Raw genomic sequence first — 23,503 nt, forward strand, 5'->3', positions numbered from 1 at the left:
GGAAAAATAGTTATGAGAACTTTAGATAAATTTACAAAATATGCAATAACAAAAAGCCTAAATAGCAGAGCAACAGAAGACGTCTGAAGACCCCTAAGATACATAATATTTTTTCGGAGTACCAAAATTAAAAGTTATTGACAATGAGGCATCTTTAAACTCAGCCTCCTGAAAATTTATGATATAAGACGAGTTAGGAATAGAAGTTTACTCTACTTCTCCATACGAAAACCAAGCTAACGGACCAATTAAAGCTGCCCCCGCCGCGACGTCAAAATGGTACTTGGAAACTTTAACGCCAGGGTGGACAAATAAGGTATCTTTGGAACAACAGTCAGTAAATTCAGCATCAACGAGGAAACATCCGCCAATGGGTTGAAGCTTATCGACTTCGTCGGCTCCCGAAATATGGGTATCTGTGGTACTAGACTGCCTACCTCGCAACATTGCCATCGACCACAATACATGCGGGATGGGAACACCAGGTGAAGTCGAACCCGATTCCCCAATCGATGACGATGGACAGACGTTTCGTTGCCCGACCATGAAGAAGTTCGAATAGCAATTACCCGTCTCAAGAACAACAAAGCGCCGGAGGCAGATGGATTGCCGGCCGAGCTATTCAAACGCGGCGGCGAAGAACTGTAAGGAGCATGCATCAGCTTCTTTGTAAAATATGGTCGGACGAAAGCATGCCCAACGATTGGAATTTAAGTCTGCTCCGTCCAATCCACAAAACGGGAGATCCAAAATATTGCGTGGGATAGTTCTCGAAAGCATCGAATATTATCAAGCGTATTATGTGAAAGATTAAGGCCCACCGTCAATAAACTGATTCGACCTTATCAGTGTGGCTTTAGACCTGGAAAATCAACAACCGACCAGATTATCACCATGCGCCAAATCTTGGAAAAGACTCGCGAAAGAAGAATCCACACACACCACCTCTTCGTCGATTTCGAAGCTGCTTTCGACAGCACGAAAAGTATCTACCTTTATGCCGCGATGTCTGAATTTGGTATCTCCGCAAAACTAATACTGCTGTGTAAACTGATGTTGAGCAACACCAAAAGCTCCGTCAGGATGGGGAAAGACCTCTCCGAGCCGTTCGATACCAAACGAGGTTTTAGACAAGGCGACTCCCTACCGTGCGACTTCTTCAATCTGCTGCTGGAAAAAATAATTCGAGCTGCAGAGCTTAATCGAGCAGGTACAATCTTTTATAAGAGTGTACAGCTGCTGGCGGATGCCGATGATATTGATATCAGATAGTTTCGAATATTTGGGAACCAACATGAACTCCACCAACAATGTCAGCCTGGAAATCCAACGCGGGATAATTCTTGCCAACAGGTGCTACTTCGGACTGAGTAGGCAATTGAAAAGTAAAGTCCTCTCTCGACGAACAAAAGCTAAACTACATAAGTCGCTCATAATTCCCGGCCTGCTATATGGTGCAGAGGCTTGGACGATGACATCAACTGATGAGTCGACGTTAAGAGTTTTCGAGAGAAAAGTTCTGGGAAGGATTTATGGTCTTTTGCGCATTGGCCACGGCGAATATCGCATACGATGGAACGATGAGCTGTACGAGATATACGACACTGACATAGTTCAGGGAATTAAAAGACAGCGTCTACGCTGGCTAGGTCATGTTGTCCGGATGGACGAAAACACTCCAGCTCTGAAAGTATTCGACGCAGTACTCGCCGGGGGAAGCAGAAGAAGAGGAAGACCTCCACTCCGTTGGAAGGACCAAGTGGAGAAGGAACTGGCTTCGCTTGAAATATCCAATTGACGCCACGTAGCGAAAAGAAGAAACGACTGGCGCGAGTTAACGTAGCCTCGCTCCGAGTCACACACACACTCACGTATATCTTATCTGTTAATATACAAGTTAATAGTTGCCACCAGATGATTAATAACACGCTGTTTTGAATGGTGAAGTTGAACTCGACTTTCTTTATTAAACACATTTCTTTTATACAGAATTTGCTTATTTACTATAAACCTACATATTTACGAGTTCTTACTTACTAGTACTTATTTCTACATACTCTATAATGATAACATAAGCAATAATTATAGCAAAACAGCAAACCTCAGTTTGGTCGAGAAACGGCTTAGATTGTTTAGGTTTTTGTTAGGTTTAGTGCCGAGGAAATGTGCTGTTGTTGTAAATTTTGGAAATTAACTTTATTGAACAATGATATTGTATATTTACAGAATATTGCTGAATTGAGTAATATCGGTATATTTTGCTAGCTACAACTACTTTGTTGTTGTACATTTTGTTAGCTATGCTAGCTGTGATAACTCCTCCCTTCTTAAGCATCAGAGTCTCACTGATTAAGAATTATTGGCTACTGAAAGCTATGGGTAATCTATTGTTGGTGGGATAAGAAATGATTTTCTGGTTTTTGGTTTGAGTATGATATATAAGACTAATGATAGTGTTACTGCAACAAGAATTGCTAAGAAGCTTGAGCTAATTGAAATAATGTTTTTTGATCTTATTCGTTCTAGTTCATTTACATTATTTAAATGTAGTTTATGTAAATAGTTTAAGTCTAATTTAATTTCATTTTCCGTTAGGTTATTCTGAAGCATTGCGGGTAAGATTTGGTAGGAACTTGTTTGCCAGTTTGTGTAACGGACGTTATTCAAAGTTATAGCTTCGTTAAAGAAGTTTATGAGAAAAGTACCATTTAGTTTAAAAGATGTATTAATATAAGTAATATTTCCAATAAAATTTGAAAGAAATATTGTTCCTTCACTAATTAATTCAATTATAGCTTGGTTTACATATTGATAATCGCAAAGCGCTTTTTCTCCGCTAAGAATCTGTGAAATGCAATGGGTTTTGTTTAGTTTTTTAAGTGTGATTTATGAATCTTTCTGTTACCTTTAGTAGGCATTGAGACGGTATTGTCTTTAGCGACAGTTTCTTTTTTAAAAATGGTTTTCGTTTTCCCTTTAATTTGTTTGTTTTTTTTTTTAAATATAGTATCACCAGGTTCGTAATTCCTTATTTTTGACCTATTTTTGTTGTGATAATTTAGTGTATTTTTTTGGTTTCTGGCTATTTCATTTCGAAGTTCTGAATTAACTATTTCCTTAAAGTTTGTTAAATCTTGGTAGTTGATTCTTTGTGTTCTTCCAAAGAAAATATTAGCTGGTTTTCTTTTCGTAACTGACTGTATCGTGTTTATTATATCTGTCAACGGCAATGTTGACAATTTCTTTAATAGAGTAATCAAGATATTCCACTTGGAGACATCCGATTATTTCAATAATAGTGGAAAGCACACGTACTATCGCACCAATGACTTCGCTTTTCTGAGGTGGTGCTAGATAGATTTAAATTCCTAACCCTTCTAAATAGTTCAGAGTTATTGGGCTTATAAAGCTGCCTTCATTGTCCATGACCAAAGTCTTTGGTATAGTGAAATAGTGTAGAAGCTTTATCAATTTGTCCCTGATATGCAGTACTGATTTATTTTTTATCCTGAAAATTTTTACAAATTTAGTGAATTTGTCAACGCACGAGATATATTTTTCGCCGGACATTTCTATAACGTCGATATGCTGTATTTCTGCTGGATACGAAGATATGGGTGTTGCCTGTAACTTGGGCTTTTGTGGATGCCGGTCGTACTTATTACATCCGCAAATTTCACATGATTTAGTATATTTTTTAATAAGTTTAGTCATTTGTGAAAAATAGTATTTTTCCAATATCTGGTCTTTATTTTATTTACCATTGCGATGGGCTCTTTTGTGTTCTTGTTCTATTATTTTAAATTTGACATCTTCGTCTGCGATATCGGTAACTACTTTCTGTGTTATCCTGATACGAAATTGTGAGAAATTTTCTTGATATATTTGCTGTAGTAATGAAATGTATTTCTCTTGGATTTTAATTCTATTGATTATGTTTGGGTTTAGAACGCTTTTCAAGATTTTACTTAGGTTTCCTTTATCATAAACTTCACATTTAATGAGGTGTCTGTGGAAGCTTGGATGAGGTTCTTCGTGTGTAATTTCCTCCTTTCCTTCTGTAAATATAACTTGATTTTTAAATACGTTAATTGGAGCTTCACAGTGATGAATGAGCTTTGAGCTATCCTCTTCTGCGCTATGTTGTGTATTTTCATCTGTGGATGTTAGCGTATTAACTTCTATTGGCAGCCGTGATAACGCATCGGCGACTACGTTTGTTTTTCCTGGTTTGTAAATGAGTTTATAATTATATTCTTCTATCCCTGCTTTCCACCTTTTTAACTTGGCATTGTTATTACTGTTGCTTAGTGCAAACGTCAGTGGCTGGTGATCAGTAAGAATTTTTATTTCTTTAGCTCCATACCGCTAAGTCCTTAATTTGTCGAGGTACCACTCTATGGCGAGCATTTCTTTCTCTATGGTCGAGTAATTCTCTTCGGTTTTATTGAGTGATCTAGAGATGTAAATTATGGGTCTGTCTTGACCGATTATCCCTTGTGAAAGGACTGCTCCGATTGCAGTATTGGAAGCATCTGTCGTCAGAATAAAGGGTTTGTTGAAGTCTGGGAATACCAGAATTTCAGAAGATGTAAGCAAATATTTTATGTCATTAAATGATTTCAAGCCTTCCTCTGTTAGTGAGATTTGTATCCGTTTGGATTGACTTGCTTTTATTTGAGCATTTTCACCTCTAGTTAAATTGGTAAGTGGCTTGACAATTTTTGCAAAGTCTTTTATAAATCTCCTATAATACGATGCTAAACCCAGGAAACCTTTTAATTCCTTAAGGTTAACAGGTGCGGGAATTTTTTTAATAGCGGATATTTTGTCAGGATCTGGCAAAATACCTTCGCCGGTAACGATATGACCTAGAAAATTTACTTCTGTTCTAAAAAATTTGGATTTCTCCAGATTGACTTTTAAATTTGATTTGTAGAAAAGCATGAACACATCTTCAATATTTCGCAAGTGCTCCTCTTTAGTTTTTCCCATTATTATAATGTCATCGATATAAACGTAGCAGACTTTTCCTATAAGCCTTTTTAGAACATCATTTATCATTCTCTGAACAATAGAAGGGGCATTTTTAAGACCGAATGGCAACCTAGTAAATTCATATTTTTCATTGGCTGTAGAAAAAGCTGTTTTTTATATGTCTTTTCCTTCATCCCGATTTGGTGGAATCCGGGTGTAAGGTCGAGTGTAGGAAAATACTTACATTCGCCTAAGCTAGCGAGAGTGTTGCTTATACCAGGTATTGGATAGGAATCAGGTATAGTTATTGCGTTTAGTCGTTTAAAATCAACAACTACTCTATACTTTTTTTCTCCTGATGGACCTGGTTTTTTTTGGAACAATCCACAATGGGGAGTTATACGGACTCTTTGAAGGCCTTATTACACCATTGTTTAGCAGTTCTTTAACTTGTTTTTCTACTTCGCCCCGTAGGTTGGTTGGGTAAGGATATGATTTTGTATATATCGGTTCTTCACTTGTTGTTCTAATTTCTGCTAATACAGTTGTGTCGATTGTCCCACTGTCGGAGACTGGTCCGAAAAGTTCCGAATATTTATTTATCATTTCCTTAACTTCATGTTCATAGGGGTTTTCTTGAATATTATTTATTTGTTTAAAGATATTTTGTTTTAGTGTCAGTACCACATCCTTGAGGGTTATTGTGTTATTTTTCCTATTTATGATTGCTCCCAATTCTTTGAGGGTATCATCGCCAATGATGCCATCAAAGGATTTTTAAATGGGTAATCTAAAGAAACCAAAATTATTTGTAATACCTATACTTCCGAAGAATGGTCCACGAAGCTTATGGGTTATAGTTACTTGACCTGTGGCTGAGTGAACCTTAAAAGAACACTCAAGTTTCACTGAATTTTTTGAAAGTTTTTCGGGGACAAAGTTTTTATTAGCTCCCGTATCTACAAGGAACTTCGCGATATCCCCGTTCTTTAAAGTTAGTTCTAAATAGGTTAGGGTAGACAGGCGTCTGTCATAATGGCTTTGGATTCATTTGATGTTTTTGCATTTGATTAGAGCTACCTCCATTTTTTGTATATATGAATAGTTTCTTAAGTTAAAGTTTTGAATTTCAAGGCAGGAATGACTAGCATTCTAGACAATTCGCCGTTTAGGCCTCTGATAAATATATCAAGGGCTCGATTCCTATAGGTTTCCAGTAGAACATTAATTGTTTCTCTTGAATAATTATGACTCTTTATTTTGTTTATTATCAGCGATAGTTGGTGATTGACTCTTGCGTAGAATTGCTCTACGCTGAAGTGTTTTTGGGATAAGGTTCCTAGTTCGTGTTCCAGAGTCCTAAGGTCTCGTTTGTCTGCATAGTGTAGTGACAAACAATTTTTGATTGTTCCCCAATCATCAGTCAATATGTTGTATGAGATTAAGCCCGTATCTGCAGGGCCTTTAATTTTCTGCCTAATATGTCGTAGGATGGCTCTATATTGTAGCTTTGTTCTGACTACTTCGTAGTCCTGCAAAACCGATTCGACGTTGTGGATCCAGGATATGAATTGAATCGGATCTCCTTCGAATGTTGGAAGGTGCTTCATGCTGTCAGGTAATCTGCTAATTTCTATTAAGTCTGACTCAGTTAAGTGAATATGGTTATTTGAAATAGAACTTTCGTTATGGGGACTAATTCTACTTTCTAACTGATTTATCCTATTGCTCAATATTTTTGAATGTTCTATTTGTGCGTTAACAGCACCTGTTAGGTGTGTAATAGCTTCTTGAATTTGCTCCATTACTGCGATTTACAACTTCGACTATTTATTGCTTTAACAATTTTTTAGATTTTTTATATATCGGGTACTTATTATAATACTTAAAATTTATTTGACCGATATTTATTGCTATGCAATATTTTTAATATATCGGGTAGTTATAATTTTTATGTAAGCTTCATATTAACTTACAGGAGTGCTGATACTCAACTTTGTCATTCTCTTTGGACGGTCCACTTGGTCCTGTTTGAAGCGTTAGTCCTCTACTGGGGGGTGGATGACGTCACTCCAAGCGTTGATTTGGCGGCTTCTTGTTTCAGTTCCCACTTTACACGTATTTTTAATTTGATTTGTCAGATACTTAGCTTTATCGTTTAACAAATCTTAGGATATGTCACTACACTTGACTCGCTTTTTTGTTTTTGCGTACACTTGTAATTAAATTTCCGAACAAGGTTTTAAATACTGTTTTAATGACTTATGTCAAACTCGACTGAACTTTCTATAAAAATTAAATTCCGTCGTTTATCCTTATGGATAATATTTGTGCGTACACTTGTAATTAAATTTCCGAACAAGGTTCAAATACTGCTTTTAATGACTTATGTCAAACTCGACTGAACTTTCTATAAAAATTAAATTCCGTCGTTTATCCTTCTGGATAATGATACTTGTGCGTACAGATTCACTTTAATACTTTTGGTGTAGGCAACTTCAAGTTTTTTAAAGTTCTCGGGCGCCAGTTAATGGTTGCAACCGGATGATTAACAACACACTGGTTTGAATGGTGAAGTCGAACTCGAATTTCTTTATTAAAAACGTTTCTTTTATACAGAATTTTTCTTATATACTATAAACTTACATATGTACCAATTCTTACTTACTAGTACTTATTTCTATATACTCTATAATGATAACGTAAGCAATAATTATAGCAAAACAGCAAACCTCAGTTTGGTCGAGAAACGGCTTACATTGCGGCGGCACGGCTTCCGTTCTGGTTTAGTGCCGACGAAATGTGCTGTTGTTGTAAATTTTGGAAATTAACTTTATTGAGCAATGATATTGTATATTTACAGAATATTGCTGAATTGAGTAATATCGGTAGATTTTGCTACCTACGACAACTTTGTTGTAGTACATTTTGTTAGCTATGCTAGCTGCGATAACTTACATCCTAAACAAAGACGAACTATGTGAACCGATAGAACTTGTTTTGACATGCACTATCAGTCGAACAATAGAAATGAACTATTATTACAATACCAACCAAACATGCATTATCTAGAAATGCATTCTCGACATATAAACAACAAACATCTGGCAACGAAATAATCTACTGCGATAACCACTCCGCATCTCAACAATAACAAGCAAGTGATAGAAAGATAACAGATATCGAATTACAACAAAGAAGATGCAAGCAGATAGCAGCAGCCGCATTCTACAAGTATAAGTAGTACTAAGATTATAAAATGTAGTCAGTAAGAAATTATGAATAAAAAAGGCAACAAAAAAATAAGTGTACTGCCCAAATAAATATAATTTCTTTTACTCGCGACAAACAACAGTCTGTTAACTGGGGGCTCAACCATTCTTTTCGTTTGAACTGAACCTGCCATAACCTGACATAAAGGGATAAAACTAAAATCCACGTTCCTGAAGAAGGAAAAACATAAGTTCCTGAAAAATTGAAAGCAGCACCGATAAACATCGGAATCACGCTGGAATATCATAAAAAGAGACAAAAACTGTTCAATTTGCGTCGTCCCTTATTGAGTACCAACTTCGAGATGGCTGCACAGGAGATTGCAAATCTCAGGGCTCAAATTGCTGCTTTAACTACATCTCTAACTCAGAACCAACAAAGAGTGGCTACTCTGGAGAACAGTCTGCCATCAAATGTGACAATATAAATCAAACAAATTCTGGAGAAAACGTGCGTGGACGCACATGGAAAACATAAAAGAATATGCCACAAACCAGACATATTATACCGCACTTTCGATATTCCATTTGAAAATTCAAGGAGAAGCAGCCGATATTTTAATCAACCACAACACGAAGTTCAACTTCTACTCAATCATAAATCGCCTCGACTACACGTATGCTGACCAGAGACCTTTTTACGTCTTACTAGACGAAATGAAAAGGATTACGCAAAACAAACTTACGCTGGTGGAATTTCATTGCGAAGTCAGCAGGGCATTGAATCTTGCTCTAACATGGCTCAGGTGACCCATCAGAAATGCAAAAGTATGCGAATCAAGAAGCTGTCAGAACGTTTATTCGTGGCTTGAACAGCAAGTATACAAGCGACATCCTCTACAGCCACAATCCAAAGGATTTAGAAACTGCCTACGCCATCGCAAGTACGATATACCACGACAACAAGAAATTGCAATTCAATTTTTCTCAGTACGATGACTACAGGAAAAACAATATGCCACATCAACATCTTCAAAACAGAAGACATCATGAAGAAACACGTGCACCCAAGCAGCAACATCAACCCTTTCAAAACAGAAGATACCGCGATGATCAGCGAAGATATAGACCAAATGTGCAAGTGCAATAAACACAGAGTGCACCCACCCCACAGTGCCAAACATTTTACTTAGATTCCTCACGGCAATACAGAAGACCCACCAACTTCAACGAAACACCTTTACAAAACAACTATAACCATATACATATATATGTCAAATGCAAGGATTACCTCCAAATAACCCAATTCGAGGAGATCCACAGAAGAGGCACCAAAATCCTTCATCTCGTAACTACAACGCACCAGAGAAGATACAACGAGTAAACCAAATACATGAAGAAGAACTAGGCTCTCTCACACCACAACATGGCGGCGATGAATTACGATCACCTGCTACAAAATAAAGTGACAATTATGAATATAAGACAGGCTTTGATTTTCTCAAGCGAGTGAATCAATTGCCGTGTCTTCAACGCCACTGCAGGGATACAGGTAAAGCAGTTAATAGAGAAATTTTGCAAAAAATTAATTATACAGTAAGCATTGAAAAATATAGATCTGAAATTGAAATAATAATGCAACAAAATGAAGGTACTAACTCAATATTATCATTTACTACCACTGTACAAGCCACAATTAGGACGAAATCCGAAGATCCTATCTGGACAAAACAATATCCGTACCCTATATCTGATAATGATTTTATTAACAAAGAAATAATTAAACTTTTAGAAAGAGAAATAATCCAATCTAGTAAAAGTCCATACAATTCACCCATTTGGACAGTTGCTAAAAAAGGTACCGACGAACAAGGGAAACCTAAACGCAGAATGGTTGTAGACTTTCAAAAGCTAAACGCTCAAACTATACAACACTACTACAAAATATTGGTAATGCAAAAATATTTACAACTTTAGATTTGGAATCTGGATTTCACCAGATTCTTATTAAAGAATCTGACAGAGAGAAAACAGCTTTTGGTGTAAATGGAGCCAAATATGAATTTCTTTGCATGCCTTTTGGACTGAAAAATGCTCCGTCAATTTTTCAAAGGTGTATCGATGATATCCTGAGACCATATATTGGCAAATTTGCGTATGTTTATATAGACGATGTTCTCATTTACTCTTCTTCTCCAGAAGAGCATGTCGAGCACATACGCATTATTATAAATGCACTTCATCAAGCTAACATGAAGATTTCCAATGAAAAGTCACACTTCTTTAAAGACTCAGTAGAATATTTGGGGCACATAATTAAATACAATAAAATCACCGTAAAAATACAAGCTATAAAAGATTTTCCCACTCCTACTTTACTCAAGGAGCTTAGATCTTTTCTAGGTCTCGCAAACTATGTATTATCGAAAATTCATAAAAAATTTTGCAGCCATTGTTAAACCACTTACCACGTTTCTCAGAGGAGACAACGGTAAAATATCAAAAAATCAAAGCGCAAAAATTATAATCACATTAGATGAACCTGCAATAGCAGCATTAAGTAGAATAAAAGAAGAACTTCAAGCTCAGGTTGAACTTTTCCAACCAAATTTCAGCAAATGCTTTGAATTGACCACAGACGCTAGTAACTTTGCAATAGGAGCTGTATTATCACAAAATAAAAAACTAATAACATTTATTTCACGAATACTTAGTCAAACCGAACAGAATTACTCTACAAAAGAGAAAGAGTTACTCACAATTGTGTGGTCCTTACAGAAACTCCGAAATTACTTATATGGCATGGCAGACTTAACTATATACACCGAGCATCAATCTTTAATGCCATATCAGAAAAAAACCCCAATACAAAATTAAAAGGATGGAAAAATTTCATCGAGGAATATGGTGCTAAAATGACTTACAACCTGGACATCAGAACGTTGTTTCCGATGCACTTTCCCGCCAACAAATTAATAACACATATAATTCTGATAATTCCCAACATTCAACACAAAGCTCCCCTATGCAAAAAATCAAACGTGTAAAACAACCATAAAATTGCTTTAAAAATCAAATTATCATAAAACAAGCAAATGGGAACCACGCCCAAATATCATCGCAAAATATTTTTTATTACAGTAGACATACACTATTCTTTAACACTAAGACTGAGCTATTGGACATATTAAACAAGAAAAAACGTTAACTTCGGTTGCACCAAAGCTAAATACCCTTCACAGGTGCATTTCTATTAGTAACTATGTGTTCAGTTTGTATGGAAGCTATATGCTATAGTAATCCGTTCTGAACGAAGAGATTACATTGTTGCCTTCAAAAATAATCTATACCAAATTTCGTGAATATATCTTGTCAAATGTGAAAGTTGTCCATAAAAGAACTTGATTCCGATCGTTCAGTTTGTATGGCAGCTATATGCTATAGTAAACCGATCTGATCAATTTCTTCGGAGATGACATTGTTGCTTTGGAATATAATATATACCAAATTTCGTGAATATTGCTTGTCATATGTGAAAGTTGTCCATACACGAACTTGATTCCGATCGTTCAGTTTGTATGACAGCTATATGCTATAGTTAACCGATCTGGTCAATTTCTTGGGAGATTACATTGTTGCCTTAGAAAATAACATATACCAAATTTCGTGAATATATATTGTAAAATGTGAAAGTTTTCCATACAAGCATTTGATTTCGATCGTTCAGTTTCTATGGCAGCTATATGTTATAGTGGTCCGATATCGGCCGTTCCGACAAATGACCAGCTTCTTGAAAAGAAAATGACGTTTGCACAATTTCAAAACGATATCTTAAAAACTGAGGGACTAGTTCGTATGTATACAGACAGACGGACGGACAGACGGACAGACAGACAGACGGACATGGCTAAATCGACTCAGCTCAACATACTGATCATTTATATATATACTTTATAGGGTCTCTGACGATTCCTTCTGGGTGTTACAAACTTCGTGACAAACTTAATATACCCTGTTTAGGGTATAAAAATGTAATCAAACCAAAAGTAGTAAACGCTATAAAAATAGACGAAATATTATTATTTTACGTCGAAAATGACATTATCAATACATTTCGCAATGCCTCTACCGTTCTAACTGATAACATGGTTGACGACATAACCGACACTAAACAACAAAAACAAATCATAAATGGCACACATAGACGTGCACACAGAAACTACAAAAATAATGCACAAGAAATTTCCCTAAAATATTACTGGCCAAACATATGTAACGCTTTTAAAAAAGAAGTACAAAACTTTGAAATCTGTCTCACAAACAAATACGAACGCCGACCAAACAAACAACCAATTGGTTCCGCACCAACGCCAAACAAAGTAGGCGAATACATATAGTACACTTAGACTCAAGTGCTGAACACATAGAGCGCGACAACTGCAAACGACATCTGTCAAATATTAAAGATACACACGTTCTTATGCACACAGGTTATTTGACAGCTGCACGACTACACGACTGCAGGCCGACAGTTGTCGCTCTCGCTAACTTCAACATGCTCCTATATTTGCCAACGACAGTAGGACGACAGCAGAGTTGACAGTAGAATGGAAGATAGAGAGATGAGGTAGAGTGGTGATGCCACTAATATGTTATTATACAATTAATTTATTTATTTATACAAATAAAAGCGTAAAATAGGTCTATTATAGCTCTATTATATCATTTGTAATAACAATTGATAATTTAAAGCAAAAATATTTACCAATTTACTTATTTTTTGCATACAAAATTTCACTTTTAACAAAATATTAAAATTTCATTGAAGTGAAAGGAATTAGTATGGCCACAACGAAATTGTGTACATGCAAAATGGACAACTGCGTTGTTTTGTGTACATGCCGGCCATTGTGTTGTTGTTGCTTCTCACAAATGTACATGTAGTAAGATGCACAACGACGTTTTGAGTTCACTGTCGTGCTGCTGCAGTCTGTCGCGCTCGATGTGTTCAGCACTTTATTCTACATGAGCGATGACATATACATTAGCTCAACGGACAAATACTCAAAATTTTGCTACTTTAGACAAATACCTTCAAGGAAAGATACATACAAATACGTCGGCGAGACTCTTTCACAAATATACCCAAACGTAAATGTTTAATGACTGATAACGATCTATCGTTTACAAGCATATGTGCACAACAGATTTACAAACGATTACAAATAACGCACACAAGAACGCCATTGTTTCATTCTACTACAAACGGACAAGTTGAACGTGCGCACAGTACAATTATCGAAATCGCGAAAGTTTTAGCTGACCAGAATAATTCAGCACCGGAAGACCAAATTTTTGAAGCTGTTCGTCAGTACAACAAAACCATACATTCCGTTACCAACGAGAAACCCGAGCACGTGTTTTATAATCAGAGGGGGTATCCTGACATCCATGAACGAATACAACAAAACCAGGAAAGAGTCTTGCGTCATCATAATCGCAATCGAAAGCAGCTGAACTATAATACAGGTGACGTAATATTTTCCAAGGCGCACAGGCGTAATAAGAACGTAAGAAAATACGCGAAGCACGTTGGTACTAGGTCAGTATAGTAAAACCCTCAAAGGGTTTGGCGTTCGTATGTGTCAGTTTTTGAAGTTATACTTCTTATACGAGTTCGGAGTTGCTCAATATGAATCTACGCAACCTTGTCTGCGAAGATGTTCGAGCAGCAAGCGAAGCGCTGACAATCGGCTATCGTTTGTTCGTTTCGGCTTTTCTACCAACAACACAATGTTGCCATGCTTATGCTGTTGTTGTTTTTGTAGAACAATGTTTCAATTTTTGGTTGGTGACATATTCAATTAAAAATAAATTTTGTTGGGATTCGTACCTACGTGCTCGTCGTAACTTTTCAAGCGCTTACCACCAACACCACCATTGACACTTGTATTGCGTTGTCCTAATTATGGTTTGGTTATGCATGAAAGAAATATACTACGGATCGCCGATTGTTACCTCTTTCCTTGCTGCTGCTGCGCATATGTATGTTTGTATGCTTGTGCATTATTGAAGTTATGCTTCTTTTTCTTTCGTTTGTCCTTCATTTCTGCGAATTCTCAACTATTTTGCGTATATTTTGGTTGAAATACTCTGCGTTGGCCGTTGAAAAATTAAGGCTATACTTTACAGGATCATTTCTGTAGTTAGTCCTTATTTACATTTTTTGGAAATCGATCCGCAATGATGAAGTATATCGTTTTATCTGACAGCGTGAGGTTTAAGAAGTTCATTACTAATTTTGTCTTGTGGCATATTAGAAATGATGTTTCGTCGAAAATCGTTCGCTTACAACGGATAAAACGACTTCTGAGTGGCGATTTTAATGAATAAATTCCTTTTGGTTGAAATGCTCTGCGTTGGCCGTTGAAAAGTTAAGACTATACTTCTCAGGATCATTCATTCCTTTCATTTCTTCAAAGAAATGCGTAAATATGTATGTATGTATACGTATGATCGTGAATACATATCGAAGCAGATTTTTGCGAGAAGCACCAGAAAGTTGTGCAATTTATGATTTTTAGCTTTTGCCATCGCCGCGAAAAGACGACTTGTTGGCAAAGGCATGCTCGGGGAGATGTTACGGCCTCTGTTTTTATGAATGAAGTGAGATCGAATGTAATCGTTTTTGTTGTAAAACTTACTACACTTTTTCTTCGCCAATTTGGCTGCCATATTGACTTGTGAAGATCAATTTTTTGTTGGTGACATATTCATATGTGTACGCATATGTATCTTTGTATGCTTGCGCATTATTCGGCAATGTATGCAAATATATGTACATACAGTAATACCTTGATTTACGTCCGCTTCGTTAACGTTGTCTTGATTTACGTTGTGAAAATATAAGTGACCTCTGCACGCGATTTACGTTGTCAATTTGATTTACGTCGCCTGTATGAAATATGAATTTGGGGAATCCCTTGCTTACATTTATGTATTTTGAATTTTGTCAATATATTTCATGAATTCGTTCAGTTGATTTTTATAAGTGTTGCACGCATAAAAGAGTGAAAATGAGTTCAAAACGTGAATTTAAAAGTGTTCGTGCAGTTCAATTAAAAAAGAAACGAAATGTTATTTCTATTAAAAAGAAAATGGAAGTCATTCACCGCCATGATGAGGGCGAAAATAATTAATATAAAGGCACTGACTCTTTGGATAAGTGATTTGGGGAAAAAAATATTCCGTTAACTACTTTAGTTATTAAAAGGAAGGCAATTAGTTTATTCAATGATGTAAAGTTAACAACTACAGATTGTGAAGATTTTTGTTTCAACGCGAGCTATGGGTGGCTGCAAAACTTTAAAAAAAGGTCCTAACTTTATTCCATGGAGAATCTGCAAGCGCAGACAACGAAGCAGCTAAAAATTTTGTGAAAAAGCTAAAGCAAATCATTGATGAAGGAGGATACTCACCTCAGCAAATTTTTAATGTTGACGAGACGGGACTTTTTTGGAAACAAATGCCAAAAAGGACATTTATATCAAAAGAGGAAAGAGCGGCCGCCGGGCCAAAAGTTTCCAAAGACAGACTTACACTTCTTCTTGGAGGAAATGCTGCAGGTGATATGAAGCTTAAGCCCTTGTTGATATATAAGTCTGAGACGCCAAGAGCTATGAAAAATATTAAAAAAGAAAATCTCCCTGTTGTTTGGAAAGCTTGGATGACTGCTAAACTTTTTTATGATTGGTTTAAGTTGTATTTTTGCCCAACAGTTATCAAATATTGCGAAGTAAATGGATTCGCGTGCAAGGCATTGCTGTTAATTGATAATGCCCCTAGCCACATTATCCCGCTTGATGATATGAATGACAATATTAAAGTAATCTTCTTACCGTCGAATACAACGGCGCTTATCCAACCGATGGATCAAGGCGTTATCGCGGCATTTAAAAAATACTACTTACGAAGGACATTTAACAACTTGATTGATACAATTGATAAAGAATCCCACTGCGAATCTGATGATGTTGTTCGCAATTGTTGGGTCAAATATAATGTCATGCAAGCAGTGGAAAATATTAAACAAAGCTGGGAAGAAGTATCCGCGACAACGATGAGCCATGCATGGAAAAACATATGGCCGAAATATACTACATCTCGATGTGGATCAGAAGAAAATTCCAACGATTTAAATATAGAACTAATTAACTTAGCGCACACTGTTGGCTTCACAGATGTTGATGAATCCGACCTTATTGATATCTTGGAAACAGGTGATGAACCATTAACTAACGCAGAAGCATTGGCATTGACATATACTCCTAATAAAGATGATAATCTATTAGAAAATTCGATGGTCGAAAATGAGTTCACAATTCCCAATCTCAAAGCTATCAGAGGCTTTTAACCACATACAAGAAAGCGATCAATATTTTTGAAAAATTCGACAAAGATGAAGAGCGAGTTATCTCAACACGAAACTCAATTAACAATAGCTTGCAACATTACAAAGATTTGTTTACACAAAAGAAACTATTTTTGTCACAGAAGCGGATTGATTCATTTTTCAAGCCCTTTTTTATCATCCGATACTCCTTCGTCAAGCCAATACCAAACCTCGCAGCGCAATATTCCAGACGAGGATATCCAAATTATCATGTCTGAAATTTCATCAGAGGACTTTACTTCATCAACCCAAGGACAGACATTTAGCCAGCGAAGTCTTCCAGACGATGATATCAAAATGCTCGTGTCTGAAATTTCATCAGCGGACACTACTTCATCAAGCCAAAGAAGTCTTCCCAACGATGATCTGCAAAAGCTTTTGTCTGAAGTATTGATACCAAATAAAAACTTCGAGCAGTGAGATATTCTAAAATTTAAGTACTTTTATTTTATTTATTGCTCAAGTTTGGAGTGAATTCATATTTTAACTTATTATTTTTTACATACAAACGAGTATGTAATATGTACATTTATCATAGATATTCCAAAACGGATCTGAATTTCATATGTCGAATTTTTTTACACTTGAAATACACTTACGTGAAGTGAATATAATTTATCTCCTAATTGATATAGTTTTTAACTCTTTTTATGTGCTTATGGACTTTATATACATACAATACATTTCTTAGTATGTAATTGAATTAAATGTGCATTTATGTACTTTATTTGAAACAACCAATAACCTTGCCTTTTTCATAATCATATGGAAAACTACAAATTTGATTAACGTCGTTTCGATTTACGTCGCAATCTTTCGGAACCGACCAAAACGTAAATTGAGATATTACTGTATAAGTATATATGAATGTATGAACATGCAAGTCAATGCGCGCACATGTAATAAGTATATTGATAAGTGATGAAAATATGATTTCAATTTCTGAACGCGCACATGCGTATACATACACTCATATGAGCATGTGCATATACACAAGATAGGATAGAAGATGCCTTTTAACATCGTATACTATACAAATAAATATTTTTCTTACTAATAGAAATTAAATTTATCACAGCAATATACATAATATACATATACATAATATTGCTGTGATAAATTTAATTTCTATTAGTAAGAAAAATATTTATTTATATAGTATACGATGTTAAAATCGAAAAATTAAAAATTTATTCTGTCGTGTGACTTTCCAAGCGCTTACCACCAACACCACCATTGACGCTTTGGTTGCGCTGACTTAAGTATGGTTTGGTTATGCATGTAAGAAAAATACGATGGTTCTAATAATTTTGTTTAAGTATAGCAATATGCTTTTGTAGAACGTTTGCATTCGCAAACATACAGACAAATGTGCAAACGACATAATATATGTATGTATGATTGTTTCGCATTTTGCTTCTACGCCGGTCAAATTTCTATACAAAAATCGGCTGAAATGTGTGATAAAATAAAAAATGGACAACTAGGGCCAATAATTTTTAAAAAAATTTATTGACAATAAATATAAATGAAAATACATGTAAATTTACTTAAATTTATTGAAATTTCGTTTCGCATTTTTCGGCACTTTCAAATTAATTAATATAAGTAAAATTCACGACTTAACCCGCACACGTCTTATTCGCGCAAAATTTCCAACTTTATGAAAATTGGCGCAATTATTGACACTTCCATTTTATGTATAGTTTAAAACATGTTTACATATGAATATATAATATAGATTCGCGCAAAATTTCCAACTTTATGAAAATTGGCGCAATTATTGACACTTCAATTTTATGTAAAGTTTAAAACATGTTTACATATGAATATATAATATATTTGATTTTAGCGCAATTATTGACACTTGTCGTAATATACAAAATTGGGCCAAAACGAAACAATGAAATACATAATTACTTTTGCATGTCAATATGGAAATGCCGACGGCAAAACGCAAAGGCATATATTGCACATACATACATACAAGCGATTTCTTGGTTGAAAGCAAAAATTGAAGCATGAGAAATTGAAATGCCGACGGCAAAACGAAATTGCTTACATTCGTACATTGCGTATGAATCATGAAAATATCATCATAATGTTTAGGTAAATCTTTTATATATTTAAAATGAGTTATTATAAAATTAGATCAAATTAGCATTAAATCATTTGAAAAATAATAAATCAAAAATAAAAGAGTTCTACATACATATTTCCATCCTATGGAATATCAAAGAAATCATTTTATAAATACATATATGTATTTCTGTCTCTTCATATTCTCGGTTAGAATATGTGAGAGAATTGTAAAAAAATTTAAATTGCGAGGCGCATTCCGACCTACCTGATCTTCACAAGCCAATATGGCAGCCAAATTGGCTGGACCTCCGATCAATGTTGATAAAATAAATGACAGTGATAATACGCATAACACAGCGGATTCCAGGTTATGTGATGGTAAGTTGCTCTTGAATATTTCAATTGTCCGTAATAGATGCACCTTGTGCATTAAACTTGTGCCTTGAAACTAATATCAATTGGATTGGCAAAAATTTTAATGTTTTGATTTTAAATTGATTTTTCAGCGGAAAAAGACAGTGTAGCCCGTGTTTCAAGAGGAGGGAAAATAGCACAATATTATCCTGAATACCGAGCACGAAAGAAAGCAGAGCGGGAAAAGGAGAAATTGGAAATGATAGCTGGCAGTCAAACGAAGAAGAGGAAAACAGCTGCGGAATATCAGAGAGCGCGTAAAAAAAGATTCAACGTTTGCTGTTCCATCAATCTCTGCGGGAGCATCTATAACTACTGATGAATCAACGGTCGTCAATTCACCGATAACTGCTGGGCCTTCAACGCGTGTTGATGGATTACAAAAGAGAGATGATTACGCTGCATATTCTCTGCCGCAACGAAGAGACAGAACTACTTTTCTAGTCAAAGTTCCTTCATTTAGACTTTGCTTTATTCTTCATTTTATGTGCATAATAAATTTATAAAATGTGAATTTAAGTTTTCTAGTTTTCTTTCATACAAAATGATATGCATTTCTTGGAATATCACTAAGAAGTGTAACTTCATCCGCGCGTAGGGACTCCACGCACCTTTTTTTTATGATCTTTTAAATTGTTTCCTTATCTTGATGTTTTTTCGCTTAGTTGTAACATTTTGGCAAAACAAAAAAAAAATACGGTTTATAACTATACCGATCTAGTACCATCACCCTGACTTAGAATTTCTCACCCCCCAGACAATAATCCCAAAAATGTTCCACAGTGTTACCAGCATACTTGGAACAACATGCATATATCAGGCTCTAAATTGATACACTTCCATGATTCCACGAACATCGATAACATCACATATTACAATCATCAACAACAACAATTTGTAGCAGCATAGCGAGGACGCTCTGTTTTTAAGAAAGAGGGGAGTTAACGACATAGCCTCGCTCCGGGTCACACACACACACTCACATACATCTTATCTGTTAATATACATCCTTAACAAAGACGAACTATGTGAACCGATAGAACTTGTTTTGACATGCACTATCAGTCGAACAACAGAAATGAACTATTGTTACAATACCAACCAAACATGCATTCTCGACATACATACAACAAACATCTGGTAATGGAATAATCCACTGCGATAACCACCTCCGCATCTCAACAATAACAAACAAGTGATAGAAAGATAACAGATATCGAATTACAACAAAGAAATAGCAAGCAGATAACATAAATAGCACTAAGATTATAAAATGTAGTCAGTAAGAAATTATGAATAAAAAAGGCAACACGAAAATATGTAAGTGTACTGCCCAAATAAATATAATTTCTTTTACTAGCGACAAACAACAGTTTGTTAACTCGCACTGTTGTTAACTCGGCTATAATCGCGTATGCGGTGTATACGCTAGTAAAGAAAAAGAAGTAATTGCTCGAAATATGGACCGCTTCAAATGGTGGCAGCACAACAAATATAAATATCCCTATCTATCTCCCATAGCTCGGATAAAATTAGGATGTTTATCGTTATCGGTTCCTTGCGAACGGCTCCTTTCTCAAGCTGGACTTATTTTAAGTGAAAGGAAAATGCGCTTGGATGATGAAAAGACAAAAATGTAAGCTAACTATTTACTTGTTCTTACTTAATTACTTTAGCTTAATTTTGTAATTTAATTACATTAATATTATTTTCAATCTAATGAGCGAAAAAACTGTTTATTTTTGCAAATGAAATAATTTGTATTCCATTTTGGATCTGAACATGTCCATGCTAATTGAATTTTGTTGAATAAAATCTGTTCTAATTTGTGGTAAAATTGAAGGTATTGCATTAAATTGAGTATTGAGTTAATAATAATTGGTAATTTATTTTTAATTTGTTGAAAAATATGGAAAAATTTGTTGGAAAACTTGAATGTAAAGCGGCTAGCTAAGTTTGCGTTTGCACTATCAAAAATCAAATTTCAACGTCATCAAAAATTCAAATTCCAAAACTCATTTTAAAATAATACCAGTCTTGAATTCAAATCAGATGTAAAAGTGTAAATAATAATTGAAAATTAGGCACTTACTTATGTAAATGGAGAAGTGTGTAGAATGTACATACCCTCTATATCTGTATATAAGAATTCATTTTTGAATATGGCTATCAGCAAATTATAATTAATAAAAAAAAGCGACAACTGACGACAATTAGTCGAAACTAATTAAATCCCGGGTACAAGCACAACTTTCATTCAAATTTGTACAAAGCAAAACAATTTGGCAGTAATGATTTAGGCAATAAGTACGGTCTTTTACCCTTCTCGAATATTTCAAAGAGCAAGAATGATAAATTGAATTTATGATATTAGAACTTTGTAACCATTCTTAATTTCGAGGAACTGTCGTCTAACGACGCTTTTTATGGGTAAATTATAATTTGCTAATAGCTTTATTCATATATTACATAAGTGCCCGATTCTCAGTTATTATTTGCTCTTTTACATCTGTTCTGAATTCTAAATTAGTATTAATTTTAAAACCAGTTTATAAAATTATCGTTAAAATTACATGCCACGTTGTTTCACCTCGAGGCTCCTAAATTATTAAACCGATTAAATTTTACACACCGTGCGCAGTGTGATCAAACTTCAACAGTAGCAATACTTTTTTATTGCAAATTATTTGTTAAGTTTTTTTTAAATATACCTTAATCTTTACCTTAGCCACAGCAACGCATGGCCGTATCGGCTAGTATTTTTTATATTTATTTACCACTTCAAGGTTCTGATTTTCCTACAAAATTTTGATTTCACGCAGTATCGAATCGCATCATTAACGATACTTAATTTTTAGAAAAACTCTCTTTCACTTATTGTTTTATGTAATTTGCCTTAATTTAACTTTAAAAACTTTAGCTTTAAGTGATTGGACGAAAATGTTAAGCAAAACGACAAATTGAACAATGATCAACCAATTAAACCAATTAAATGTGCGGAAAAATAAGTTCATCGGTTTCCGATGGAATGAATTGTATTTGACGGAAACCCAATTATAATCTCAAGAAACATGAAGCACTGCAAACGTTTTGGTTTGGGGTGCGTAATTCAGTCACATTTACTTTATATTTGGATTGATACTATTGCCAGTTTATCGCGTTGCAAGAAATCTCCCTAATATTACCAATGATTCCATTTTGTAATTTTTTCGTTAAATTAAGATGAATAAATAAAACAGAGGAAGCGCAGACGGCTTATAATTTAAAAAAATTTACTTTAATTGCATTAATTATTTATTAATTTAAACTTAATATATACATATATATATACATATGTATATATGCATGTATATGCATGTATATTAGGGTGATTCAAAAAATTTTTTTTTTCTTTTTTTCAATTGGTACTCGCAAAAATAGGTTCCTAGACACCTCTAAGAAAGCCTCTCCAAATATGAGTTTTTAATTGTAACGGGAAGGTCCTCCGCCTAACGGTTTTCTATTTTTTCTTATTATCAGATAGAAAAATTTATATCTCGCTTCCAACTACTTGAAAAAATATCTTGTTAATTAGGTTTTGTAGGAAATTAAATGCTCTAAAATATGGTCTCTTATGATTTTTTCGTAAACCCGACCGTTTAAAAGATATTAACAGTTAAAGTTTGATTATTTTTGAGAAAATTTTTTATTTCTTATTAATTTTATAACTCAATAAAAAAAAATTATTATGAATAGATTTTTGGAGAGGTATTCTTAGAGGTGTCTAGGAACCTATTTTTCAGAGTATCAAACGAAAAAAAAAATTTTTTTTTTTTGATCCACCTTAATATGCATTGATGTTTGACGATGAATATCTCGTAAACGCTTAACTTAATCGAAATATCGTAGTGGACCATTTTTATAGAGCAGTAAATTTCCTACAAAACTATGTGTATCATCATTCATAATAATTTTTTTTCATTGAGTTATAAAATTAATAAGAAAAAAAGAATTTTTCCAAAAATAGTCAAATTTCAACCCTTAATATCTTTTAAACGGTTGGGTTTACGAAAAAATCATAAGAGACCATATTTTAGAGCATTTAATTTCCTACAAAACCTAATTAACAAGATATTTTTTCAAGTAGTTGGAAGCGAGATATAAATTTTTCTATCTGATAATAAGAAAAAATAGAAAACCGTTAGGCGGAGGACCTTCCCGTTCCAATTAAAAACTCATATTTGGAGAGGCTTTCTTAGAGGTGTCTAGGAACCTATTTTTGCGAGTACCAATTGAAAAAAAAAAAATTTTTTTTTGAATCACCCTAATGTACATATATGCATGTACATATATCTGAAAATATAAAAACTAACATTTTATCGCTACT

At 34.7% G+C, this 23,503-nt stretch overlaps 1 protein-coding gene and 1 pseudogene across 5 annotated transcripts in view; one reads left to right on the forward strand and one right to left on the reverse strand.

The window, feature by feature from the left end:
- LOC120780668 (inositol polyphosphate-5-phosphatase A) overlaps nt 1-23,503 on the reverse strand; it is a 530,962-nt gene that overhangs the window by 412,535 nt on the left and 94,924 nt on the right. The window lies entirely within an intron of this gene.
- Nucleotides 14,365-14,567, forward strand: LOC120781023 (annotated as a pseudogene).

The sequence above is a fragment of the Bactrocera tryoni genome, unplaced genomic scaffold, assembly GCF_016617805.1.
Source record: "Bactrocera tryoni isolate S06 unplaced genomic scaffold, CSIRO_BtryS06_freeze2 scaffold_25, whole genome shotgun sequence".
NCBI classification, from domain to species: domain Eukaryota; kingdom Metazoa; phylum Arthropoda; class Insecta; order Diptera; family Tephritidae; genus Bactrocera; species Bactrocera tryoni.